This window comes from Lathyrus oleraceus, chromosome 7, assembly GCF_024323335.1.
Source record: "Lathyrus oleraceus cultivar Zhongwan6 chromosome 7, CAAS_Psat_ZW6_1.0, whole genome shotgun sequence".
In the NCBI taxonomy this organism is placed as follows: Eukaryota; Viridiplantae; Streptophyta; class Magnoliopsida; order Fabales; family Fabaceae; genus Lathyrus; species Lathyrus oleraceus.
Genome location: NC_066585.1, coordinates 88,419,661 through 88,429,215, shown reverse-complemented (window position 1 = coordinate 88,429,215; position 9,555 = coordinate 88,419,661). Strand labels below are relative to the sequence as shown.

At 40.7% G+C, this 9,555-nt stretch overlaps 1 pseudogene; it reads right to left on the bottom strand.

Annotated features, from left to right (window-relative positions):
- Positions 1–387: 387 nt before the first annotated feature.
- Positions 388–487, bottom strand: LOC127109376 (uncharacterized; annotated as a pseudogene).
- Between the last annotated feature and the right edge of the window lie 9,068 nt (positions 488–9,555).

Below are 9,555 nucleotides of genomic sequence, written 5' to 3'. Positions count from 1 at the left end.
AGATGGCAGAACCAGCTCGTGCTCTTAGAGATTACGCCGCTCCATTGCAAGATGAACCGCATTCAAGTATTGCTCCGCCCGCAATCGAAGCAAACAACTTCGAACTCAAACCTTCGCTGTTGCAGGCTGTGCAACAGAACCAATTCTCTGGAAATCTTACCGAAGATCCAAACCTTCATTTATCCGTATTTGTCCAATACGCTGATACTGTTAAAGCTAATGGTGTCACTTCAGAGGCAATTCGACTTCGTCTTTTTCCTTTCTCATTAAGAGATAGCGCTAGAAGATGGCTTCAATCACTTCCTTCCAACTCAGTCACCACATGGAACGAGTTGAAGAAAGTTTTTCTTGCCCGATATTTTCCGCCAAGCAAAACAGCTATGTTAAGAGCCCAGATAAACGGATTTAAACAGAAAGACAACGAGTCTCTTTTCGAAGCATGGGAAAGATACGAAGACATGATGAGACTTTGCCCACACCATGGTTTGGAAGACTGGTTAGTCATTCACACATTTTATAATGGTCTCTTATACAATACAAGGTTAACAATAGACGCCGCTGCAGGTGGTGCACTAATGAACAAACCCTATGCTGATGCTTACCAGCTTATCGAGAGCATGGCCCAAAACCACTATCAGTGGGGAACCGAACGAACAACGGTGGAAAAACCTCAACCAAAAACTGGCATGTACGAGATAAGTAACCTTGATCACGTTAACGCAAAAGTGGATGCTTTGGTCCAGAAAATTGAAAGTTTAAACGTATCACCTCCAGCCGCCGTGGTTGCTATAACTCAGAATTGCGAGGTCTGTGGAATCCAAGGCCACACTCCTGCGGAATGTCAACTCTTGACTGGAATCCAAGCAGAGCAAGTAAACTATGCTCAAGGAAGCCCCTATTCGAATACCTATAACCCAAATTGGAAGAACCATCCAAACTTTTCATATAAGAGTAATAATGCTTTATACGCACCTGGACAGTCTCCAAATCAAGCCCCATCTATACCTCCGGGATATCAGAAACAGAATCCTAACAATAATACCCCTAGAAAATCCAACTTGGAAATCATGATGGAAAACTTTATAGCTTCCCAACAACAAACCAATAAAGATTTCTTAAACCAGAACATACACACTGGCGAACAACTTAAACAACTAGCAAGCAAAGTAGATGCCTTGGCTACCCATAACAAAATGCTAGAAACACAAATATCTCAAGTAGCTCAACAACAAGCACCTACTGCTGCCCCAACTGGTACATTCCCTGGACAGCCCCAACCTAATCCGAGAAGCCAAGCTCATGCAATTATATTAAGAAGTGGAACGGAAGTGGAAGGACCGTCTGACCCAAGGATAGAAAACCAAGACCCTAAGAAATCTACTGAGGAAAGTGAACCTAAGGAAAAGGAAGAGAGTAATAAGGAAACCCTAGAAAAGAAGGAACCTTATGTACCTCCACCACCTTACAAACCACCTATACCCTACCCTCAAAGGCTTGTTAAAACCAAAGATGTAGGCCAATTTAGAAAATTTGTTGATCTCCTTAAGCAATTAAACGTTACAATTCCGTTTACCGAAGCTATTACGCAGATGCCCTCATATGCTAAATTCTTAAAAGAAATCCTTTCTAATAAGAGGAAACTTGAGGATAGCGAAACCGTTACACTCCCTGCCGAATGTAGCGCTATAATCCAAAACATGCCCCCTAAACTCAAGGATCCGGGTAGTTTCTCTATACCCTGTCACATAGGAAAATTTGTCATCGACAAAGCCTTATGCGATTTAGGAGCCGGAATTAGCGTTATGCCTTTATCCATATGTAAGAAACTGGAAATGGGAGAATTAAGACCGACCAAAATGTCTGTGCAATTAGCAGATCGTTCCATCAAATATCCTGTAGGAATCCTTGAAAACGTTCCCGTACGCATAGGTCAGTTTTACATTCCCACTGACTTCACAATTATGGACATTAGAGAAGATGATACTACACCTATTATACTAGGAAGACCATTCTTAGCAACTGCCGGTGCAATCATAGACGTAAAACGAGGACGACTCACCTTCGAAGTAGGTGAAGAGAAAATTGAATTCATTCTTTCCCAATTCTTGAAAGCACCTGCAATAGAAGATACATGTTACTTCATGGATATCATCGATGAATGCATAAAAGAAGCAAAGTCAGGAGAAGACAAATCATCAGACTATCTTTTAGAGGACAAATCTAACCAATGTTTAGCAATAACACCGGACCCTACGCAGTGTCTTAACAAACCAACCCCTGATTTGAAAACACTTCCCAAAAATCTGAGATATGAATTCCTAGACTTAGAACTTGAACGACCTGTGATAGTTAATGCCGATCTAGGAAGACTCGAAACAGAAAAACTCCTACATATCTTAAGAAAATACCCAACCGCACTAGGATACCACATAACCGATCTTAAAGGAATAAGCCCTTCTATTTGTATGCACCGCATCATGTTAGAAGAAGACTGTAAAACCTCTAGGGAACACCAGAGAAGACTAAATCCGATCCTAAGTGAGGTAGTAAAGAAAGAAATAACCAAGTTATTGGAAGCAGGTATTAATATCCTATATCTGATAGCAAATGGGTTAGTCCTGTACACGTTGTACCAAAGAAAGGAGGCATAACCGTTATTGAAAACGAAAAAGGAGAAACTATAACTAAACGAATCGAATCGGGATGGAGAATGTGCATTGATTATAGGAAACTAAACAAAGCAACCCGAAAAGATCATTTCCCTTTACCATTCATTGACCAAATGTTAGAACGATTAGCTAAACATTCACATTTCTGTTATTTAGACGGTTATTCAGGCTTCTTTCAAATACCAATTCACCCTGATGACCAAGAAAAGACAACATTCACATGCCCTTTTGGTACCTTCGCTTATAGACGAATGCCGTTTGGTCTGTGTAATGCCCCTGCAACTTTTCAAAGATGCATGATGGCGATTTTCGCCGACTTTCTCGAAAACATCATGGAAGTATTTATGGATGACTTTTCTGTATACGGACAAAGTTTCGAAGAATGCCTTGAAAACCTGGAAAGAGTTCTTGAGCGATGTGTAAAAGTAAACTTAGTACTTAATTGGGAAAAGTGCCACTTTATGGTACAAGAAGGAATTGTTTTAGGACACATCATCTCGAACAGAGGAATTGAAGTAGACAAAGCCAAAATAGAGGTAATCGAAAATCTTCAACCCCCAAGAACCGTGAGAGAAGTACGAAGCTTTTTAGGACACGCCGGTTTTTACCGACGATTCATCAAAGACTTCTCTAAGATAACTAAACCCTTAACCGGACTGTTGATGAAAGATGCTGAATTCATATTCGACGATAACTATTTAAAAGCATTTCAAACTCTTAAACAAGCATTGATCTCCGCACCCATTATGCAGACACCAGACTGGAATGAACCATTCGAAATAATGTGCGATGCCAGTGATTATGCTGTAGGTGCTGTTCTAGGACAAAGAAAGGATAAAAAGCTTCACGTTATATATTACGCTAGCAGAACCCTGGATGAAGCACAGATGAATTATGCCACAACCGAGAAAGAACTCCTAGCAGTGGTATTTGCGCTAGATAAATTTCGTTCTTACTTGGTAGGAGCCAAAATAATAGTTTACACCGATCACGCTGCTATCAGGTACCTTTTAACAAAAAAGGATGCTAAACCTAGACTCCTAAGATGGATCTTGTTACTACAAGAATTCGACTTAGAAATCAAGGACAAGAAAGGAACTGACAACGTAGTAGCAGACCACCTCTCTAGACTTGAGAACCTTGAACCGGAAAGAACATCCATTAATGATGATTTCTCGTATGACAAACTCATAGCTACTTTGGAAGAGAACAACTCCGACATGCAAGTAGAAACCACCTTAGCTATATCTGTCACACCATGGTACGCTGATCTAGTCAATTATTTAGCTGCCGGAATAGTTCCACCTACTTTATCTTACCAGCAGAAGAAACGATTCTTCCACGACATAAAACACTATTACTGGGATGATCCCTTACTTTTCAAAAGAGGCCCCGATGGTATTTTCCGTCGATGTATACCCGAAGAAGAGGTAGAAAATATAATCCAACACTGTCACTCCGCTCCTTATGGTGGACACACAAGTACATCCAAGACCTGCTCTAAAATCCTACAAGCTGGCTTTTATTGGCCAACTATTTGGAAGGACGTGCATACGGCTATTAAGGAGTGTGACAGATGTCAACGCACGGGAAACATATCTAGACGTGACGAGATGCCACAAAAAGGTATTTTGGAAGTAGAGATTTTTGACGTGTGGGGGATAGACTTCATGGGACCTTTCCCATCCTCTTTCGGTAACAAATACATACTCGTGGCAGTTGACTACGTATCAAAGTGGATCGAAGCTATAGCTTCTCCAACAAATGACACCCGAGTAGTAACTAGACTCTTTAAAAATATAATATTTCCGAGATTTGGCATCCCAAGAATAGTAGTCAGTGATGGTGGATCGCACTTTATATCCAAGGTACTCGAAAAACTACTACTTAAATATGGAGTGAGACATAGGATAGCAACACCTTACCACCCTCAAACCAGTGGACAAGTGGAAGTGTCTAACAGAGAAATCAAGCAAATTCTAGAAAAAACGGTCGCCACTTCAAGGAAAGATTGGTCATTGAAATTACCAGAAGCTTTGTGGGCATACCGAACTGCTTATAAAACCCCCATAGGGACGACCCCATTTAAGCTCATTTATGGAAAATCCTGTCACCTCCCGGTAGAATTAGAACATAAAGCCTATTGGGCTATTAGAAATTTAAATTTGAATTATAAAGCCGCCGGTGAAAAGAGAATCCTTGACATAAACGAATTAGAGGAACTCAGAAGAGACGCCTATGAAAATGCCAAAATCTATAAAGAAAGAACAAAACAATGGCATGACAAGCGTATATCAAGGAAAATCTTCAAGCAAGGCGACGCAGTACTTTTATTTAACTCTAGACTAAAGTTATTCCCGGGAAAACTACGATCCAGATGGTCAGGACCTTTTCATATCACTAAAATCTTTCCCAGTGGAGCGGTAGAAATAAAAGGACAATCTACAGAACCGTTCACCGTAAACGGGCAACGTCTGAAACATTATCACTATGCGGAAACCAACGAGGATTCGCAAATTCTACACTTAGACGAAACGCCCCCAGGACCCATCAATTATATTTAACAGTTTCTTTGTCGAGCTTGCGACGTGTAAACAAAGCGCTTGGTGGGAGACAACCCACTAATTAGTTTGCTATTTTCTTATTCTATTATTATCATTTCACTATTTTCTTTCTTAATTATTCTTTTAATTTTTTGTTTAGTATTCATTCTTTATTTATTCAAAAATATAAAAAAAAAAATATAATAATAATAATTTTTCTTTCTTTCGGCATTTGGCCAAATCCTGACTTAAACTCATGTCTTCTTTTTCTCTAGCTAGCACTAACCAGATGGGACATATTGACCGTATGGGTATCAAGTTCAGAGGAATGGCTCAGAAACAAAAGTTTGAAGAACTAGCCACTAGGGAGATGCTACCTAGTCTTTATGCTGATGATTGGGCGATGACTGCCCTTGGATTGAGACAGAGTGTCCTGTATCTGCTGAATCAGATAGGATGGGAGACATCCCCTATCCTAAGACATTTCACCACCTACCGGAGGCTCACACTAGAATTCCTTAGTTCATTAATCTATCTACCTAGCCGTGGAAAAGGAATTAGCAGAGGTTTTATTCAATTCAGAATGTTCAATATGGAATACCAATTTAATATTAGAGACTTTACCAACCTTTTGGGTTTTCCTACCTCCCTTGATACATTCACTGTAAGCCAGGAAGAACTTTTTGAATATAGAGAGCTTGAACACTTTTGGGGTAAGCTGACTGGAAATGATGAGCCCGAAGAACATGAGTTTCTCTCTGGAAACATACATAACCCGACTTTTCGCTATTTCCATAAGATCCTGACCCACACTTTATTTGGGAAGAAGCCAAATAGTACTTCAGTTTCACGTGATGAACTCTTCATCATATTTTGTGCTTCCCAGAACCGTCCAGTAAACGGCGCTACTTTTATGTTAGCTAATTTGGACCACCTTATCCAGGATGAGCGAGCACCCATTAGAATAGGCGGTTTGATAACCATGATAGGTAATGCTATTGGATTGCGTCAGCCTATGCTTGACCTGAACCCTTTTTGTGGCATTACTACTATGAGTATACCCTTCCTCTTCAACACTATGTTCATAGCGAACTTAGGGTCCGATGAGTTTGAGCTTATGATTGATAACCAGGTTCTTTGCTTATTCACCATGCCCGATCCTAGGACTAGCGTTCATAACAGCAGTAACTGGCTCTACAACCTGAATGAAACCCCAACTCCTGCTAGATCCACTGAATCCATCCAGGACTATGAGATTTGTGATGACTATGAGCACTATGTTGACCATATCTCTCATGCTGAATCTGACCCTCAGACACCATCCGGCTACTATGATATTGATCCTCCTCCTCAGCCTGTCCTGACCGAAGAATCAGCCATGCCTGATCTCCGACATCATATGCCAGGAACAGATATTAAAACCGTCATTGAAGCCTTGATGTCAGAGCATCACGCCCTCAGGGAAGATTTCCACAACTTGAGGCATGAAGTCCTAGAATACATGAGCAGCACGGCAAGTCAGTTACGTATGTTGCGGCATCGTGTTAACTCTTTTGCTCCTCCGGCCAGAGATCCGAAGATAGATGGAATTTAGTTATTTCTTTCTAAGTTATTTAGTTTTAGGCTAGATTTTTCATTAATGTTATTTGAATTCATGTTCGCATTTATTTTCCTTTCATTTCATTGTTTTCCCTTCCTGTATTACATTATGTTAATTTTATTAAAGCTTTTATTTAATTTATGCAATGGCTATGTTCTCTACTGTTCTACTGTTACTCAGAATGAATTATTATTATGTGAAATAGAATAGCATGCAACACAAATTAATTAGCTAAATTAAATAGAACAATCTAAAAACCAAATAAAACAAAATAATCAAAATAAATTCATCTCCAGATTAATTATGTGAAGCGCTGCTGAATGCCCTGCCAAAAAGAACTGTGTGACGAGCGTCACACACTCCATGACGAACGGCACGCATAACTCCTGTTACGAACGTCACACCCTTGTGACGAGCGTAACGCCCCTCAGACATGTGAACGTTAGGGAGCCGTTGGAGACGAACGTTACACCCCTTACCTTTTTACATTCCCCATTCATTTTTCATTTACCACACTTAATTACTCTTCAACCACTTTTTCTTTCTATCTTCCAATCCTTCTCCTATAAATACCTACCAAAACCTCCTTCATTCACCACAAACAATTCTCTCATATCAAATATACAATTCTTTTCCACTCCAAATCACTCCTTCAAAATTCATCACAATGGCGGGAAATCAAAATTTCGGAAATATCATCTTCCGATCCGGAGATGACAACTATCAGCAAGAGCAATTCGAGCGCTTCCAGCAGCGAGGCGTCGTTTCCACCAGATACCCCGATTTACCTTGCTTGCAACAATTAGGCTTACTCCAAGGTATCGAGTGGATGCTCCGTAAAGCCGATTTAACCTTCCTTTGCACTCATAACCAACCCACCTACCCTTCCCTAACCTTAGAATTCCTAAGTTCTTACGACTACACCACTCCCGCCGGTGAGGATGAATTTCTGACCGGTACCGCAACCTTCCGTATGTTGAACACCGAGTACTCCTTAACCCAACGCCAATTGAGTACCATGCTACATTTTCCCACAGAAGGTCTGCTTCATGCCAGAATCCCTCCAACCTCAAACTGGAACACAGTTGGCGTTTTTGGCCTTTTTAAGAAAATTTCCGGTATCGAGACCTACAACTGGGAAGAACTCCTTCTCTCCCATATACATAACCCCACCATCCGTTATTTTCTCCGTATCCTGCAAAACACACTTTTTGGAAGACCAAACAACAGTAAGGTCAACTCAAAGGAGTTATTTTTCCTCCAGTGCGTTTTCGAACCGGATACTCAGGTAAACGCCGCCTCTTTTCTCTTTCATCATATCCGCACCTTATGTGCTAGAGGCCGGCAACCCTTTATAATTGGTGGATTAATAACATCCATAGCACTTGGCCTGAACCTAGGGGATAAACTCCAAACTTTAGAATCCCTACCTCCCCTGTCTATGGATATCAGCTATTGCCGCTCCAGCCGCCTGATTAAAAACAGAGTAGGCGGAGGATATTATCTTATGGTGAACAACCAGGCAGTCCCAAGCGTTGTTCTACCAAATACTGGCCTCACTGATGTCACAAACCCCGACCGCCACCTCTATGATCTAAACGCTCCTGAAACCACCGAGCCTTTACAAACAAACCCACAAACAGATGAGTTTGAAGAAATGGAACAAGGTGATCATCCGCCTACACAACAGTCAGTCCCGCTCAACCCTTCCGGCAATACAACTGGCCCATCCTCCCAACGTCGTCGACGAAGAAGGCCTGCAACCAACGACGACATTATGGATGCTATCGATGGTATGCAGGCACAGAATGCAGAGATGATGCAGATGATGCGTCAAATGCAACAGCAACAGGATGCTCGGAATGCCATAACCGACCAGCGGTTTACTGAGTTGTTTAGCAGGTTCGACAACTTAGACATACGTCAAAGATCACCAGGTCCAAGAACCAGAGGCGGAAGGCAGCCTTAGTTGTTATTTTCTTTGCATTTCCATTTTGTATTTCTTTCCCTTAAAACATTGAGGACAATGTTTAGTTTAAGTATGGGGGGGGGGGGGGGCAAACAATATTCTTCCTATTTCCATTTTTCAAGTATGTTACCTTCCCTTTCATTGTTATTTCCCTACAATATTCTTCCTATTTCCATTTTTCAAGTATGTTACCTTCCCTTTCATTGTTATTTCCCTTTCTTATTATGAAAAAAAAAAGGAAAAAAAAAATTTAACACACCCAATAAGTATAAAGGTCGCTTACTTTATAAAATTTGAGTGAAATCAAAACAAAATCATTACCATAACAACGCTCTGAGAACCTCAATATGTTAGATCAGGATAAGTACCTATTATACCGATTCCTTGAACTTTTAGTTCTATGGCAACCCCAAGTAGTTTATACAGAAGTCAGCACCATCTTAATAGCAAACTACGTGGAGAGCCGATGAATATAAGTGAATGATCCCCAAAGTAACCTAAGATATATAAATATATCAAGAAATGCACTAATTAAATTAGGTGATCCTTACCAGATCATTTAATCTAAAGGTTGCAGATCATGCAAAAGCACAATACGAAAGATCCATTATGAGTTGGTTCAGTAGGAATCTGGTACTGAACTTGGTAGGGCGGACTACGGTTCGATCCCCCGCAATTTGCAATGGACTGAATAATGAAGTTATCCGACTTATGTACCAGAACTTCTAGCTAAAAGCGGATCATAATCACTAACCGGTTACTCCACTATGTGCG